Source organism: Balaenoptera ricei, chromosome 7 (genome assembly GCF_028023285.1).
Source record: "Balaenoptera ricei isolate mBalRic1 chromosome 7, mBalRic1.hap2, whole genome shotgun sequence".
Classification (NCBI taxonomy): domain Eukaryota; kingdom Metazoa; phylum Chordata; class Mammalia; order Artiodactyla; family Balaenopteridae; genus Balaenoptera; species Balaenoptera ricei.
This window is the reverse complement of record NC_082645.1, coordinates 87,951,951-87,971,319: the sequence shown is the minus strand read 5'-3', so window position 1 is coordinate 87,971,319 and position 19,369 is coordinate 87,951,951. Positions and strand designations below refer to the sequence as shown.

General features: G+C 40.8%; 1 pseudogene; it reads left to right on the top strand.

Moving 5' to 3' along the window:
- The first annotated feature begins 3,750 nt into the window (after positions 1 to 3,750).
- Positions 3,751 to 18,539, top strand: LOC132368805 (cyclin-Y-like protein 1; annotated as a pseudogene).
- The last annotated feature ends 830 nt before the right edge of the window (positions 18,540 to 19,369 follow it).

Below are 19,369 nucleotides of genomic sequence, written 5' to 3'. Positions count from 1 at the left end.
CTCTCTCTTCTCCTTCTGGGACCCCTATAATGCGAATGTTGTTGCGTTTAATGTTATCCCAGAGGTCTCTTAGGCTGTCTTCATTTCTTTTCATTCTTTTTTCTTTAGTCTGTTCCGCAGCAGTGAATTCCATCATTCTGTCTTCCAGGTCACTTATCCGTTCTTCTGCCTCAGTTATTCTGCTATTGATTCCTTCTAGTGTAGTTTTCATTTCAGTTATTGTATTGGTCATCTCTGTTTGTTTGTTCTTTAATTCTTCTAGGTCTTTGTTAATCATTTCTTGCATCTTCTCAATCTTTGCCTCCATTCTTATTCCAAGGTCCTGGATCATCTTCACTATCATTATTCTGAATTCTTTTTCTGGAAGGTTGCCTATCTCCACTTCATTTAGTTGTTTTTCTGGGGTTTTTTCTTGTTCCTTCATCTGGTACATAGCCCTCTGCCTTTTCATCTTCTCTATCTTTCTGTAACTGTGGTTTTTGGTCCACAGGCTGCAGGATTATAGTTTTTCTTGCTTCTGTTGTCTGCCCTCTGGTGGTTGAGGCTATCTAAGAGGCTTGATGGGAGGCTCTGGTGGTGGGTAGAGCTGACTGTTGCTGTGGCGGTCAGAGCTCAGTAAAACCTTAATCCACTTGACTGTTGATGGGTGGGGCTGGGTTCCCTCCCTGTTGCTGTGGCGGTCAGAGCTCAGTAAAACCTTAATCCACTTGACTGTTGATGGGTGGGGCTGGGTTCCCTCCCTGTTGGCTGTTTTGCCTGAGGCAACCCAACACTGGAGCCTACCCGTGCTCTTTGGTGGGGTTAATGGCAGACTCTGGGAGGGCTCACGCCAAGGAGAACTTCCCAGAACCTCTGCTGCCAGTGTCCTTATCCCCACGGTGAAACAGAGCCACCACTCGCCTCTGCAGGAGACCCCCCAACACCAGCAGGTAGGTCTGGTTCAGTCTCCCCCAGGCTCACTGCTCCTTCCCCTGGGTCCTGATGCACACATTACTTTGTGTGTGCCCTCCAAGAGTGGGGTCTCTGTTTCCCCCAGTCCCGTCAAAGTCCTGCAATCCAATTCCCACTAGGCTTCAAAGTCTGATTCTCTAGGAATTCCTCCTCCCGTTGCCTGACCCCCAGGTTGGGAAGCCTGACGTGGGGCTCAGAACCTTTACTCCAGTGGGTGGACTTCTGTGGTATAAGTGTTCGCCAGTCTGTGAGTCACCCACCCAGCAGTTACGGGGTTTGATTTTACTCTGCTTGCGCCCCTCCTACCGTCTCACTGTGGCTTCTCCTCTGTCCTTGGACGTGGGGTATCCTCCTTGGTGAAGTCCAGGGTCTTCCTGTCAATGATGGTCCAGCAGTCAGTTGTGATTCTGGTGCTCTCGCAAGAGGGAGTGACAGCACGTCCTTCTACTCCGCCATCTTGGTTAATCTCCCCTGGGTGGCTGTTTTAAAACATAGTCCTTGCGATTGAGTTATCAATAGTACTGACCCCATGCCCAAGATATGCTGGACTTTTAAGATTTACAAGTAAAAGTTGAGACATCTTGGCTGTGACTAAGGTTACAACGCCCTTCCCTTCGTAAGCCTAGCCTGGCCCACAGCTACACACTGCCCAAGCCGGTGGAAGTGGGGCTCACAAATGAGCACACCCCCCCCATAAGGAGAGCTGGTGAAAGAGTGTGGATGAATGAATACAAACCCAACCTCTTAGAGATCCATGAATGTGCTGAATTCATCTATGCAGACCCAGCACATTACACAGTGCCTGGCAGATAGTAGGTGCTCAGAAATTTTTGACTTATTTGAATTAAATGGAATCCTTACTAGAAAAACAATGCAAAGTATGAACCCTATTGATGTTGGGGCTGGAGAATTCTCTTCATAAATAAAAAATTGCATATTACTTTGAAATGACAGCAAAATAAAAAATGCAACATATTTCTCGATGTTTTATTGGAACCCAGTTATCTTATTTAGTACAGAATCTGGCAGGGAAGCATTTTGGACAAGTTTCTATCATTATTGTTCTCATCAAGGATCACTGTTTATTGCCTGAATCAATCTGAAACCCAAACATTTCAAGTTTGGGGGAACAGCATATGCTCACCATGGCAGCTTTGTATTGAGATCATTCAAATTGTTTTCTACAACCCATCTGTGACCCTAAACTTCTGCTTGCATCCATGTTAGGAAGCTGAGGGGTCCCATTTCACTCAGAGAGTGAAAGGGAAAAGGCGTTATTCCAAGCCCTGCGGCGAGAGGGTGGCATTTTTCTCAACTAGTAAACTCAAGCAAAATCATTAGAAATGATAAACTATTTGGAAATGATCCGAACACCATTTAGCAATGCATACAGGTCATTCACAAAGCAGCTGAAATGACTTTACAGTTGGTCTTTAGCTGGTGTAGGTTTTCCACAATCCTGGTCAGTTCAAGATGCCTGAACCCTATGTAGAGCTGTTTGAGCAAAACTATTAGATGCTGGAGAAAAAATTTAAAAATTCCCATCCTCCTATGTCTTTTGTTTTCCATTTCAATTGTCTTTGAAATCTCCTTACAATTTCTTGCTCTCATAAAAGTCTTCCAGGATAACCTCATACCAAAGTTAGTAATGACAACAATTTGGGGAAATTCCATTTTTAGTTACGGGACAATGGAATAATATAGAGACTGGAAAATCACACTTGGGCCACATTCTCCCTAATTTGTACATATTTACCTCCCCTTTAATCCTTCCTGCAAGAGTCCAGCTCTGGTATGGCCATTACTTGCTTCTCAGCCTCTGATATGGTCCTTCATCTTATAGCTCATTGCTTGTCTCCTCTCTTCTGTCTCAACATCCTTAATGTGACAACTGGGTAATCTGACCTCTCTGGCATGTCCTTGGGACCATTCCTCAAAGACATCCCCCATGGCAACACTTCTACCCCCAGGAGCCAGTATTGGAGGACAAAATGTGTGACAGAAAATGACCAAGTGTTAGGTTTGGAGACAATGGATGAACTCTGATACAATCTAGAGACATGTTACCTGGCCTGTCCTAGGCCCAGTGAGCCTCTACTTCCCCACTATTGTATTAGCTTTCTTTTTATACTTTATGCGATACAATAACCTAGCAAATAAACTCAATGATAGTCACTGGGCTCAAAAATGAGACCATCTTTTGAGTTGTCCTTTTAAGCCATTGGGTATTTGGAAATGGTTGTGGAATCCACAGTAACAGTCATTCCAGATTGTTATTCAGCTTGTTACTTGTGTTTTACAGAGTTGGAGAACTGATCTAACCTCAACTACTATTTCAATGATGTCCTCCTCGTAAAAAGATTAGTCAGGGAATATGAGTCTAAAAATCTGTCTAGAGCTATCTACACTGTTAACAATTAAAGAAGGACACCCTGTTTGTGTGGCCAGTGCTCTCACACTGCTAATTCTCAGAGCTTTCAGAAGCTCAAGTCAATGTTACCTGGATTGTAGTTAGGTAGCTTGGAAACTCCAGGCCAGTTATCCTCCGTAGGGACTCCCAGCACCTATAGAAAGCCAAAGAAAGACAAAGAAAGATGAGCGGGAGATGAGGTAGATGGAGCAGGTATGGAGACATGAAGGACACATCAGGGAGGAAGAGGGAAGAAATGAATGTGTGTCACATTATGCCAGCTGATGTGTAAATGAAAGAAACTTCAGTGTTTCCAACATTTGCAATTTCATGGGCAAAACTGCAGTGTATTTCTACGGTCCTATGTGTCAACATGACTGGGCTAAAGGATGCCTGAGATAGCCGGTAAAACATTATGTCTGGGGTGTCTGTGAGGGTGTTTCTGGAAGAGATTAGTATTTGAATCAGTAGACTGAATAAAGAGATTGGCCCTCACCAATCTGGGTGGCATCATCCAATTGGTAGAGGACCTGAATAGAACAAAAAGGTGGAGGAAGGGCAAATTTTCTCTCTTTCTTCTTGAGCTGGGACATCGTCTTCTCCTCCCTTTGGACATTGGAGCTCCTAGTTCTCTGGCCTTCAGATTCTGGGACTTAAACCAGTGGTCCCCTTAGACTGAATTATACCACCAGCTTTCCTGGTTCTCCAGTTTGCAGAGGACATATCTCAGCCTCCATGAAATCACATGAGCCAATTCCCATAATAAATCACAAGAGATATATACACACACACACACACACACACACACACACACACAAATACATACATATCTCCTATTGGTTCTGTTTCTCTGGAGAACTCTGACTAATACAGATCATATAACCTTGCTTAAAGTCATATTCTCATCCCTAAATATCTACAGACATACCTCGGAGATATTATGGGTTTGGTACTACAATAAAGCTAATATTGTAGTAAAGTGAGTCACACAAATTTTCGGTTTCCTGGTGCATATAAAAGTTATGTTTACACTATACTATGGTCTATTAAGTGTGTAACAGAGCAATGCACATACCTTAATTTAAAAAAACAATGTACATACCTTAATTTAAAAATGTTTCCTCACTAAAAAGCGCTAACCATCATCTGACAGCGCAGGGTTGCCACAAACCTTCAATTTGTTAAAAAAAAAAAAAAAAAAAAAGCAATGTCTGCAAAGTGCTATAAAGTGAAGCACAATAAAACGAGGTATGTCTGCTGTACTGCATGATCACCATACATTAGGATGCTGCATTGCGAGTTAGGAATATAAAAAGGCAGGAGTGGTAAAGTGTCCCTTTGCCTTACATCAGATGACTGTATTTATATATATATGTCTCAACAGGAGACACTTGACAGTTTAAATTATGCCTCAGCATGGGCATTCAGCTGTTCCCCGATGTGCTCAAATTAAAAAGGATTCAGATTGCTGACCTTTAAGCGGTGGAATGTTGGCTAAAAATGATCCCAAACCTAACTCTAGTCTTTTCTACCAAATTCATCTCATCTGCTTGTTTTCCCTGTGGCCCAGCAGCTTGGAATATGGTATTTGGTTTTTAACTGGTGGATAGTAATATTAACAACATCACTTGAAAAAGAGCTCACTTGTGCTTTGGATTACCAAATTGAAGCTTTAGTTTTTAATTACTATGAAAAGTCTTTTGGAGTATAAAGACAAACACTTCAGATTTGAGATGGTGCTGTTACTGTGAGTTCCCTTGTAGGCAAAATCTTACCATTCTTTTAAGATAATCATAAAAGCCCAATGTCAGTTATATCTAGGAGCCAGAATAATATTGCTTTTGTGAAATATTAATAAAACACTAGTAGTTTTCATACACCACTACAATATAACTCTTCTTAGAAGCATATCTCAGTACAAGTCTTTATAGAAGCATCTCTCATAGAAAAAGCCTAGTGAATCCATTTGTAAAATGCTGGATACAGATGCTGGCCCAATTGTTATGGCAGGAAGTCAATTGCCCAACAATGGCTGATAATAATCAATGAGGAATCCAGAAGGCTCTTAATATTTACCAGCTTGCTGACTAGGACTCTAGCCGAGAAGTACACTTTGTGGTGTCTGTTAAGCTTGTCCTCAAACAAAAGACACTGAAGCGCCATTTTCCCTCACATAATAAAAAAATTAAGCCACCCAGTAGAAGCTTCTTTCTTTGATCTATTCCCTAAACAAACTGAAAAGCTACTGAGAGGATTACAGGCTTTTCCTAGCAGCCACCCTGAGCCGGAGGAAACACTAAGAATCCTGGAATCCATTTTGAAAAACCAACTGGACTAATTCTTCTTTTGTGGGAGAGGGCCAGAGGATGGGAAGCTAATTCTTCTTTGTTAACCTACCATCTTATGTATTTGCACAGATGTGCATGTAAACAAGTGGGTGGGATGATTCACATGTACCCCTACGTCTTCTGTTGCCTGGCAAAGCACAATGAAAGAAAGTAAAGATAATGAAGAGAAAGCGATAAAGGAAATAAATAACGACCATATCCATATTTTCACTATATAGCAATATATTACCACATAAAGAACAGGTGAGCTCTTTTAAAACCTATCTTGTTATTCCAGCTAATTAATTTACAAGGTATCAAGTTTAGTGTTAGGTAATAACTATAGATGTTACTGGCATAAGCTTTTATTATTCGAGTGCTTTTATTACAATATAGAAGTGAATCATTTATTTTTATCTTAGGACCCTTAATTCTTAGGTTACTGAGCATCCCAAAGAGTATTTGTTTATATGGGTTATACTGATAATTTACTGTATTAGAAATTGAAATTGAGAATTTAAAAAATTAAATCCATTGTATGTTAAAACAGGGTTTGCCTTAGCACTATTGAAATTTTGAGCTAGATAATGCTTTGTTGTGGGGTGTCGTCCTGTGTGTTATAGGATATATAGCAGCACCCTTGGCCTCTACTCACTAGATGCCAGTAGCACCTTCTTCCCTCCACATTACGACAACCAAAACTGTCTCCAGCCATGGCCAGAAGTCCCCTGGGGGACGAAATCACCCCTGATTGGGAACCCCAGTGTTTAACATAAGTCATTTTTTTTTTAATGAAAAATAACTATTTTCCACAACAAAAAATATTGAGAGAAAAGTATCTCCTTAATAGAAGGCAGCTGATTCTCATATCTATTCTGTCTTCAGTCATTTGTTTTGAAGAAACAATATGAAGAAGATCCAGCTGCTTGCAGATATATAGTTGGAAAAAGATGTATTTTTAAAGCCTTCAGATAATTTGGTATATTCTTTGATACTCTACCAAAAGTCTGCATGTGCTAGTTTCTGAAATTAGTTAAAATGGAATTCTAAATCATATCAATGAACTTGTAATAAATACTATGTTAAATTAATACCCATTGATCTGTCATGCATACTGAGTAGATCTTTTTACCTGTACCTGACTTTATAATATTATACATTGGCCATTTGGAAAGTATTGGTTCACATTTCTTTAGACAGTGTCAAAAACTCACTTTTGTTAGTATCACCACCAGTCTTACCAGAAAAGTCTTTTAAGTGTTGAGAAGTTGTCAAGTTCACAATAGAAGGTAGAAGTTTTCCAAAAATCCTGATATTTTTAGCTTGATGGCTTGAATTTTATCATTGGCAACAAATAACTTTAGAGTTATTTTCCTTGAAGTGACAGGCTCACTTTGTTCATTTTTGAAAGAATGACCGTGTCAGTTGTACATTCAAATAACGATGGTGTTCGATGAAAAAAGTGTTTCAAATAAAGATGGTGTTCTATGAAAAAAATGACTTACCGCCAAGTCACAAGTGCTTTTCCTTAACACAGCCATATTTCAGTATGTAAAAGTGCTTAATGCATACTTTCCACTTATTCAGAATATTAAAAAGAAGGACCAAGGTTTAAGAACACTATTAATTTTTACTCTGTTATCAAGGATGTTCTGAAAGCAGATTTTTAACTGCAAGTGGCAGTGAATAATTGAATGACTTCTAATTCAGTTTGGTACCACTGCCTTGATTCATGCTCAGAAACCAGCAGTTTTACCCACTTTTGCTTTTATACATCCATAGCAAATGTCACACAATGTGAAGGGCAGGTAGTGTCTTAGTATTCTTATAAAAGCAGTTTTGACCTCTTGGGCCTCCTGAAGGAGGGGATAGGGGAGAATCCCAGAGGCCTGCAGACCACATTTAGAGAACCGCTGTTCAAATGAGCGCAGTGTATTAGTGTGGTGAAATTTTAAATTAAAAAGCCTGGTTTCTTTTAAAATAAAAAGACAATTACATTTTTAACTCCAACTATTTAAAAGAGACAAGAAGAAATACACAATAAGAATATAAAGAACTAAAGAGAAAAAAACGGGAAAAAACCATGAATCTCATATTCACATTGATTGAAGTGAGAAGAATTTATTGCCCACCACCACTGCTTTATAAAATGTTCTTGCATATTCCAGTGTGAGGTTAGAGGAGTGAAAATATATTGGTTTACTAGCATTGCCTGTTAGGGAGGGTCAGTGCTTATAGAGGCAACTCTGGCTGGTTGTTGTAGAAAAGATTTCACGGAACTTGATGTGCTGAGTAAAAAGAGGTCAGGAAACCTTTCTAAGGGTGGAATCCAGGAGAAGAATTTATAAAACTGTTTGCTTTGTTGAAGGTTAAGCTTCCTCTACCCCTCTCTCTACTCCTAGCAGATATTTTACTAAGATAGTAACTCCTGAATTAATTTTTTAAATGCACATTCTTATTTTATAGAGATGCAGATAGATCCTTGGATATTTTTGATGAGAGATTACATCCACTCACAGTAAGTGTCAGTTTTATTGAAGTGGTATTTTTCTCTTATACAGTTGTGTTTATTTCATGCTGATTTGCTTTGAAATTAATTACTAGAAGAAAATTACTTCCTCCAGCTCGAAGTCAAATTCATCTTCCTTTAAGTCTTCTTCCCCACGCCATGTTGTGTCTAGTCATTTTCCCGAAGGCGTGTTGTATAAGGGGTTGATGGATATGAACCGAGTTGCACTTTGTATGAATAGTGAGCAGGTAAGTAAACATACCCAAGTAACAGAAAATGTATCTTTTTAAAGGATGATTTTCCATAGCATCAAACAATATAAATATTTGTAAATAAACCTAATATGATAAGGCCTCTAAGAAGAAAATTAGAAAACTGTTTAAATTTTAAACGAATTAAAATGACAAAGTTTTAAAATTCACTTCTTCGGGTGCTCTGTAGCCACACGTGGCTGGCGACTGCTGTACAGGACAGCACATTCTTAGAGCCTTATGGTTACAGGACACTGGAAATGTGTTTTCAAAGTTGATTACAGAAAAGTATGACATATGGTGATCAGCAAGACTTTTGAGCCTAAAAATAGTGGGTTGGCCAAAAAGTTTGTTTGGTTAGTGAATATATTGTTCAATAAAATGCTTGGTGAAAATGAAAACTGTGTCGTTTATTTTTACTTAAAACCAAATGAACTTTTTGGCCAACCCAATAGTTTACATTTGGTTAGAATTCTGTGGGGAGGAACGTGGAAATACATAAATTTTCTGCGGTTGTGCCTGTATTTTTCTTTAATGAATGGTGGTGAGTACTGGATCACTGTGGTATTTTAGGATCCCATTGTTTATATTTAAAAGACTACAAGACATGTCACCCAACCAAAATTATTTCAAGGGGCACGTGGGCCCAAGTGTGAAGACTGCTATCTTAAGGGTACTTTTAAGTATTTTTCTTCCATGGATACATAAATTGCATTTTTTCTCCTTTCAGCGAGAAAAGCTTCCAGAGGAATACTTCGAGCATGATCCTGAACACAAATGCATTTACAGATTTGTTCATACTCTTTGTAGTGCCGCACAGCTAACTGCTGAAAGTGCAGTAGTAACTTTGGTAAGATATTTTTTCTTTCATAAAGCATCTGTAGAAATTTCTGTCTTGTACACATGGTATGGTCCTGTTTTTCCCAAATGAAAGTAGGTTCCTGAAATGATCATTAGAACTTTATTAAGAGAAACCTATCAAAAGAAAGTAAAGTATACACATTTGAGCTTTAATAATCATTATGATTTAAAATGTTGCCATTGCTTTTCTCATCACAAAACAATTGCTATTAAAGGCAGCAGGAGAGATTTCTGGTTTCTCCTTCCACACCTGAGGGGACACATGCACGCACAGTGCACACACGCACACACAGACGACGCATGTTGTGGTGGTAGGGCGGGGCAATAACTGAACGCTCTGGTCCACAGGCAGAAACAGGTGCCGGGTAGTTTGAAGCTGAGTCCCAGACTGTACTGCCTAGGCAGTTCTGATGTGTGTCCTGATTGAGAACTACTGCCCTCAGTTCTCTGTTCCTTGGATAATGGATAATGGTATTAACCATCCCTGCTGTCCTCTTATTGCCTGCATGTGAAGTTGCCCAGGACTAGGGTGCCAGTAGGACTTCAGAAGGCTTCACTCTAGTTAGCCTGCTAAGCTACAGCTGTGTAAGGACCTTTTTGTCATCCATTCCTAATTCCTATGGTAAGATTTTATCATTTGAATAATAAATCATATTCAAGTGAGAGGTAGCTGGGATTGTTTTACTCCTCCCTATAGCAAACCTGTAGGGGGAAAGTCAGCTGCGTGGTCTGCGGGGAAGGGATACTTAGGCCCCTCACTGCCGGCTCCTGTCAAGGCAGAACTGAGGACAGGAGGCTTGTCCTTTTGAAAAGAGACCCCTCAGCGGGTACTGGATCAGACACAGGCCTTTTCTTGGAGCTACAGGCCACTTGGAGTGCTTAGCACATGCTTGAGAGAGGCAGGAATGGTGCTTGCATATGGAGAGCTAGGAACTGCAGGAAGGAGAGTATTTGGGTTGGAAGAGGGGCATTTCTTTGTAGACAAGTTAAGCTTGATGTACCTGCGAGACAGCAGAATGGCAGTGTCTAGTAATCATTTGAATATATGGGATTGGAGCATGAATCTGAGCTAGAGGGAGGGAATTAAGTGTAGCTGTTCAAATGCAGAGAAAGTATGTAAAATAAAAAGTGGCTAGAAGATAGATCTGTAGGGACTGTCAGCACTTAAGGGACAGACCCCCAGAGGAGTGGCTACAGTGGTAGGAAACCCAGCAGAGAACCCTAAGAGACACCAGGAGAGGTTCAAGAAGGAGAGTATGGTCCAAACGCTAAATGCTACCAAGAAGTTGCTCATGTCATAAATACCATGTCACTGAATACCTACTCTGTGTCACTTTTCTACATGTGGGGGGTGGAGGAGAGAACAAGTTGGATAAATAAAGTTCTTGCCTTTATGGAGCAAGTGTGGAAGACGTAAATTTTTTTTTTTTTTTTATCGGAGTACAGTTGATTTACAGTGTTGTGTTAGTTTCAGGTGTATAGCAAAGTATAAGTGTTTTTTTTTAATGAGTGTTTTTTAAAAGATGACTATTTCAAGTAGTGGTAAAAACCATGAAGAGAAAGCAAGGTAAAGGGATAAAGTGATTAGAGGGGCTTACTAGAAAGCTCAGGAAGAGCCTCTTTAAAGAGGTAATGTTTGAACCCAGGACCTGGCTGAACTGAGGAAGATCAGGTACGCTGGCATTACGGGCAGAGGGGACAAGTGCAAGGCTCTGAGACAGGAACTTGTTCTGTGTGTTCAAGGAAAAGCAAGGTGGCCATTGTGATCCGAGCGGGGAATGAGGGAAAGAGCATAGGTGATGAGGTCACGGAAGGACAAGGCCGTACCGCACAGGGCCTCGTAACTTGCAGGCCACGGGAAGAAGGTATTTGTTTGATGGGAAACCTCTGGCAGATCTGGAGCAGGCGCATAAAGTACTCTTAATTTAAGAGGCTCTCCTGGCTGCTTTGGGGAGAACAGACTGTAGTCTGTTGGGAGGCAGAGAAGTTAGGCAGTGGCAGCGATACAAGTCAGAAGTGACAGACAGAAAAGCGGTCAGGGTACCAGTGAAGGTAGGGATAACAAGAAGTTCTGACAGATTGGAGCAGGATACACTCAAGTGCAGGTGTTTGGTCTCAGTGACTGGGCGTGTGGCAGTGCTCTTTCATTTATGAGGGAAGGCCTGGGGAGTGGAGCTCTGGGACGAAGAGCTCTGGGTGGTTTGTGTGAAGGCACCGGTGACCACGGCAAGAGTAGTCTCTGTAGAGTGGTAGCAGCAGGAGGCTGACTGAAGTGGGTTAAGGAGAGGATGGGAGATGAGGAGCTGACCTCAGCCCTGAGGACGCCGTCGAGGGGCAGTGGGGGACAGGCTGGGGACATGGAAGCATTCACACTGGAGGAAGCCTCTGACAGAGAGGGAGAAGTTGTTCCAAAAGAGACTAACTGTGGGCACAGTGCTCTGCAGAAGTGAGGTGGGATCAACTTCATTCACAGGAGAGTGAGCTTCAGTGAAAAGAAAGACATCTCGCTTCCTCCGAGACAGGAGGGCAAGTGGGATAAATGAATAGCGGCACGTGTACCAAGTTTGCCAGTACAAAGGTGAGAGGAAGTTGAGAGATTGCCAGTGTCGTTTCAGTGCCTCTGATTAGTCCCATAAAGTAGAGAGTTGAACCTTGCGGGGAGAGTCGTTCTTAGGGTACTAGAGAGTGCTGAGTTCTTTGGGGAATGGGAGCCGAATTTCACTAAGAACATATAATCTCAATACCCGTGTTTGAAAACACAGTAGAGTTTGGAGGGCATGGGCGAATCTGAGCTGTCAATCTGATAACCCTTCAGAGAGTAAACAGACTCTTTAAAACTGGACATTTTTCTTTTTGTCAAATGGCATATACACTCTTCTACAGAGGTAACAACAAATCACAGCTTACCTCTCTAATCTTTGCTCAGCTGTTAACTCCATCCAGTTCTTTGTAGGGTAGACATTTGATACATGTAAAAGAAACCATGAAATCATCTCACAAACCGGCAGGTTTAGAGGAGCCCCAGGGATACAGACACAGGCAGGTCTTCCCACCTTAAAACCAAAAGAATTGACTAAGCTGCAGATTATGTAAGACAGAAACGAATAATGAAATGATAATGGAGATGTGAAAAATTGGGGATATGAAAAGGACTACCCTTTGTATGCATGTGTGTTCCTGAAAAAGGCACCAAAATATGGGAATACTTGACGGCTGCAAAGCCCCTCTGTACTGCCTGTCCCGCTGTGCCACGCAGCAGCCACTGGGAGGCTCTCTTGACCACCAGTTTTTATCTTCAAGTTCATGCCGCAAAAGGACTGGTGACTCTGAAGAGAAGGTAAAGATGTGCTCAGTCTTACCAGAATTTTACACACTCAAGCGTTATGTAAAATCGCCATGCAACCACCACCAGTCTTGTAGTTAACATTGCACGTGATAGGCACTCAAGCATTTACTGAACAGTTGAAGTCGACACTGGGCTGTATGTGCTGCCCTTGACAAGTGGGAAGGTAATAATACAATGCGTGTCTTTAGAATGCCCTTTGCTGAGATGTCCTTTCATTCCTGTGACCAAAATTGGGTTGGAAATTCACACGGGCAGAGTAGAAATATCAGACTAACAGAAATATCTGACTTACAACCGTGACCTGGCCTCTGGCCTTGGCTTGGCTGAGCAAAGTCTTTGTAGAACCTAGGAACAAAAGGGGTGTCAAAAAGAGATGAAATCTGTCATTCCTAACAATTCTTATCCCAGCACTTAAACTGAACTAAAATCAAAGATCAGTGCTCTACTTTTGCAGGTTTACTTAGAAAGGCTTTTAACTTATGCTGAGATCGACATTTGCCCCACTAACTGGAAAAGAATTGTTTTGGGAGCCATTCTTCTTGCCTCCAAGTTTTGGGACGATCAGGCTGTATGGAATGTGGACGACTGCCAGATCCTCAAGGACATTACAGTTGAGGACATGTGAGTTTGTAAGGTTACCGTGAACTTTCTAACCATTTTCCAATACCTCATTTGCTCTCATAAAGTTTACATTTTTAAGAAATGTTACATTTTAAGAAAGGTTACCTTGTGCAGAGAGCTGAAATAGACATCAAATTACAGACTTCTTTCTATCTAGCTGTAGTATAACAATTTGTATTTCCCCTCATTAATTGGTAGGTCTTGATGTGTTATTGTTGTAATATTCTGCTTGATAAATTGAAATTATTTTTCTGGTGGTTTTTGCCAAACATTTTACAAGCTCACTACCAGAACAACACGGTACAGTCAGTAACTTGACAGCTTTCTTAAAGCTGTCTACCAGGTCCAGTCCATTTTTAAGGGGCACATGCCTGGTCTTTGAAGCAAGTGGCCACTGTTAAGGTCTTAGGGCCTCTAGACTACTGACAGGTTATAATTTCAACCTGAGTCACACATTGTGTATTTGCTTTTGCTGGTCTTTTTCTCCTTTTTATCTGAGGTTCTGTTGTTACAGAAACTATGATGTACAGGTAGCCACATATAAAGGTTTCAGATCCCTGTGTTCCTGTCTCCTCCCCTAAAGTCTGCTGAGTTAGGAAACACCTACCTCTCAGGTAGTCCGGGAAGCATCCCTGGGGCCTCACCCAGGGCACTCAGCAAACACAGCGGCACTTTGTGGGGCCTTGAGTTAACTAGGCAGGTTCTCCTCACAGATGGCACGCTCACATTGGCATGAAACGCCAGGCTTCCAGTCTGGCTCTGGTGAAGGGCCCCAAGGGTGGGAAGCAGGATGAGCCAGAGAGGTAATTCCAGCAGACTCTCGAAGTGCCCGCTTGACAGTGAACCTGTCTTTGTGGGTGGCATTCAGGAAAATGGGAAAGGACACCTCTTGATTATATTGGACAGCAGAGGCCGATCAAGATGGCAGGCAGGGACAAGAGTTTGTTTTTGTTACCTTTGCCCCTTACTCTAGATAATTCACAACTACCAAAGTGCATATTTACAGCTGAAGCGAGGAAAGTTGTGACTAAGAGAAGGGACCAGTGACTGTCAGTAGCTGTCAAAGTGGCTTTTGGTGAAAATGCCCACTTTGGTGATCATGTAAACCAGGTGGTCATGGTGATATTGCTGGTAGCAATCTTAGCAAACAGTGTAACAGCAGATAAGGAATTTGAAATGAATAGAAGTACTTTTGGAAGTTGCAGAAACTAAAGTGACGTTGACCAACACTATCATCAGTCTTTAAACTGGTCCCTTGAAGGAAGGAAAATTTGTAATCGTGAACACCATCCCTGCCATGATGGCAGCTGAAATTTTCTCAGAATCTGCAACTGAGCTGACTGGGGCTCTGGTTCCAGGTACAACATCCGAGAACATGCAGGGAAACGTGTGGGTGTTCATAGACATTGAGCCCAGGAGCATTGGCGGCACTGTCCAGCTATGAAGAAACTAATTCTAAACAACGCTTTTCTGTGTAGAACGGAGGATCACCAGGAGTTATGTTTATAATAGGCTGCTTTTGTTTAGGATCTTTGCGAGTTGGAAAGCATTACAACAAAGTGTTTAATACACATTTGTTTCATCCCTCTGCTGTTGACTACTATTTGTAATGGTCTCATTTTGAGTCTGAATTGAAAAATTGCTGTCTATCAGCTTTTCCTTAAAACTTTCTAACATCTCTGTGTCTTGTTAAATATATATTTCCCTTCAAAAGAGTAAGTTAAACTGAGCAGCTGCTGTTCAGACAGTTTGCTGCGCCTGTAAGTGGTAGGCTCTTTTCAGCCACCTAGCCATTTAAAAACAGCAAAAAACACAGAAGATGCATATTCTGTAGGCATAATGCTTTTCTTCAGTGATTAAAGCTCTATTAATAGACATGTTAATCCTATGAAGTACTGTATTTCCACACAATTAAAATATATTAGTGGAGAAAATATAAAAGGGATAGTGAAGTGCATTTATTCCTGTAGTAAATTAAGTCCTGATTAGCTGATTATCAAAACATTATCTGGTTTACATTTCTATAGACTTCTGGCCGTATGAACAGGAAATGAATTTTGGAAGTAGGTTCAGTTAGGTTTAAAGTTCAACAAATGAGAAACCTCATTTCTGCTCATACTCTGCTCTCCATACAGGAGAACATGGAGCATTTGTTGATTTATCCAATGGATAAAATATTAACACTTTAAAACCAGGAAACCAAATGTATTGTAAAATAAGCCACTTGCATGTTTGTTTGGGTATTTATCATTTTTATATAATCAACTCTCTAAAGTGATTGCTGTGGAAAGTGGTAAGATTTACTCTAATTTTATATTTATTTACTTAAACATTTGGCAAGCAAATGGCTGGATATGGTCATATAGCAGAAGCCTGCTCCCAGCACTCTACTTTCCCACTTCATTGAATTCGCCCTCTGTGGGCGTGTGCAGTCTGTCCTGGCAAGGGGCGGTAGGTCTGAACATTCTGGGCTGCTCTCCTAACACCGGGGGAAACAACTGCTCTATCAGAGGTCGTATCGTAAAGTGGGTTTAGTCTAGCTGAGACATAATCTTACTGCCTTCCTAAGCTTAAAAAGTGCATCCTGTCCTGTCATGGTGACGACAACTCACCCTAGTAAGGTTTTAAGGTGAACAGAAACTTGCATTATGCCCTTTGACACAGCCCCATGCACGGGGTGGGGGTGGGGGGATTCCCTTTCCCATCGAATGTAGCTTATTTATTTATTTACTTGAGATGAATCCTTGTTGCCTCAAGAGTTTTCCCCCCTCAGAGATAATAGCAGTGGCTCTCGATGGATCCATTTTGTTGCCGTGGTGATGTGCCCACTCCTTTTGTTGGCTCGTCTCTACTTCAGTAAGCCCCTTCGTGTCATCAGCCCGGTGAAAATGTCTGCAAGTTCTTCAGAGCTAATAAACAGCATACATCATTCCTTTCATCTGATCACTATAGCGGGGCCTTGTGAGTGAGTGTGGAGCATGAATCGTACAGCTGCACTAATGGAACTCTGAAGAATGAGCCCCTGAGTCAGCAGCATGAGTGCGTAAGAGGGCCATAACCTCTTCCCCCTTGTCCCAGACTCAAAGTGCTGGGATGCAGAAAGGACCACAAATAGCTGTACCTTGTTTGAACATTAGGGTATTAATCCAGCTGGGTAGCCATTATTTGTTTCAAAACAGTATTTAGAGCCATCCTAGTAGCTCAGAATGGTATTTTTGAAGATAGCCCAGTTGACTAAAATTGTCCTGTGTTGGTTTTGTCTTCTCCTCCTCCCCCAGGAATGAGATGGAAAGGCACTTCCTGGAGCTACTTCAGTTTAATATTTATGTTCCTGTCAGTGTGTATGCCAAATACTACTTTGACCTTCGCTCCTTAGCACATGACAACAACCTGAATGTTCTATTCGCTCCTCTTAGCAAAGAAAGAGCACAGAACTTAGAGGTAAGGCTGTGAAATCACTAACTGGGGTTTTCTGTCAGCCACCGAAGCCACATCTGTAGCTAAATTATATTAAGCAGTGATTAGGAAAATGGAAAGCTGTTAACAGTTTGAAGAGCTTATTGACCCGTTGGCATCATATTTCCTGTGTCTTTTATGGTTTATACAGGGATCCCACATTATAAAAAAAAAAAATTGTCTCTTCTGTAACCATAATTCAGAATACTTTAAATCATAGTTAATCTGTTCTTAATGGTTTTCCATTTGAACCTCTACACTTACATATAACCATACATGAATAATTTCTTAAAATTGTATCCCTAATCATATGTACCTACATAATCTACTTACCACTCTTAACTGTCTTTTTTTTTTTTTATATAATTGATGTTTTGGACTATTTCTACTGTCTTGATATTTTTAATAAATAAATAAATGTATTTATTTATTTATGGCTGCATTGGGTCTTCGCTGCTGCACGCAGGCTTTCTCTAGCTGTGGCGGGCGGGGGCTGCTCTTCATTGCGGGGCGCAGGCTTCTCATTGCAGTGGCTGCCCTTGTTGCAGAGCACGGGCTCTAGAGCGCAGGCTCAGTAGTTGTGGCGCACGGGCTTAGTTGCTCCTCGGCATGTGGGATCTTCCCGGACCAGGGTTCAAACCCGTGTCCCCTGCATTGGCAGGCGGATTCTTAACCACTGCGCCACCAGGGAATTCCCTCTTAACTGTTTTTTATTCAGCTTGCAGTTCGTGTGTGTGTGTGTGTGTGTGTGTGTGTGTGTGTATCACAGTTCAGTCCCATGAGTTTATTAGACAAAGCATCCGTGGCTAACCTGAGAGACCTATACTTGGAAGGTATAATGTGGATTCAGATACTGGCTGTAGAAAGTACATGAGTTTTTAATATAAATGGTAACGTACATGGAACAAAGTAATACTTATGGCTTATGATTTTTGGTGGGTATACAGCAAAATTCACAACTGAAATGAACACATTTAAAATTGATACTTTCTGTGGTACCTTGGTGGTACTTTAGAATAAGATGTTTTTCTACCATAATTTATGTGCAAGTGAAATAGCACCTTTCAGCGCTTGTCATTAGACCTCTCCTACCTTCAGCACATACCTACCTGATTAAAATTTTCTTAGAGTATGTAATAACTAATGAAAACTGAATAGAAGTTGAATAGCTGAGTAAACACTGATTTTGCCCAAGTGTATGTCCATTACGTTTAAGGATCACGTGTGTAGGTAACAGATGATATTGCTATTAGGAGCCTATCATTAGGAACCCAATTTTTAAGTAACTCTAAGTTATTAGGGCAAGTTACCCCTTGCCCCAGCAATCTAATCATAGCCCTTAAAGGTTATTACCTTAGGGAATTGTCAGTTAGTGTAGATATCAGCTATCCAAAGTAGCAGTAACTATGAACTATCTAAACGAATGTAGATGTGTGGCTTATCAATGATGCTTTTTTTGTTTTTTTAAGGTCCGAACATTTTTTTTTTCCCCCTAATTATACCTATGTTCTACCTGATTGACTTTCCTAGGCCATTTCCAGATTGTGTGACGACGAATACAAAGACGTGTGTAGAGCTGCTTGCTATGAGAAGGTCTTTCAGCGCTGATCATTTCATTGGTATTCGGCGCTCAATGCCATCCTCTCTTAAGGGAGAAGTGAGGGGTTGTAACATCATAAACCCCTCGAAACAAGGACTGGAGAAATATCACCTCTCCTGCTCAGAAACCAGCAAAGTTAGTATTTTCACCTTAAAGAAAGACATTGAATTCAAGAGACTCATGGACAAGCGAAGATTATGCTCATAGGAAAGAACGGGACCTCGTCAATGTAACACGCTCTTCTGTCCTTTTTATTGTAAACAGAGTTACAAAAACCACTCCAAAGCTAAAAGCTCCCAATCCATGCACAGATATCTGCTCCCAATCCACACACAGATATCTGATAGCTGTGAACTATGTGAGGTTTTTTAATTAATAGCTTAAATTTTTAGACTTTAAAGACACTAACTATATAACTTCTATGTTTCTCTTGCCTCACTGTCCCATAATGCTGCATATTCCTTTAGAATCAGTGCAGTATTACCATCAAAAAATGGGACTCCAAAAAAAAAAAGAAAAAAACAAAAAAAAACAAAAAAAAACAAAAAAAAAAAAAGAAAAAAAAAAACAAAAAAAAAACATGGGACTCCTAACAACTCATAAAGCCAAACTTCGGAACAGACTGTCGTAGCATCGTTAGGTTTTGCAGGGTTCTTCCTCCCTACTATATCATTGAAGCTGCTAGTCATTATTGGCAATCAATTTAAACCAAAAAGCTGCTGAATAACACATGTCATCCAAATTCTTTGCAGGCAGTACTTATTAGCATATTAGCATGTTTGCGATCATAAACAGTGAAAGTAGGTTATTTCCTTCTATTGGGTCCGTGCTGCATTTCTTGTTAACTATAATGGTGCTTCTGATTCTGTGATGATTTTCCTCTTTGTTATATACTTGTATTAAAGGATATTTTCATAATTCCAGCCAACATGGTGGTCCAGTAATTAACAAGCCAGTGATGAAATAGAAGGTGTCCCAAAAGTCTTACAACAATTTTAAGCTTTAATATAGTGTGCTTGGATACTCCAGAACACTGT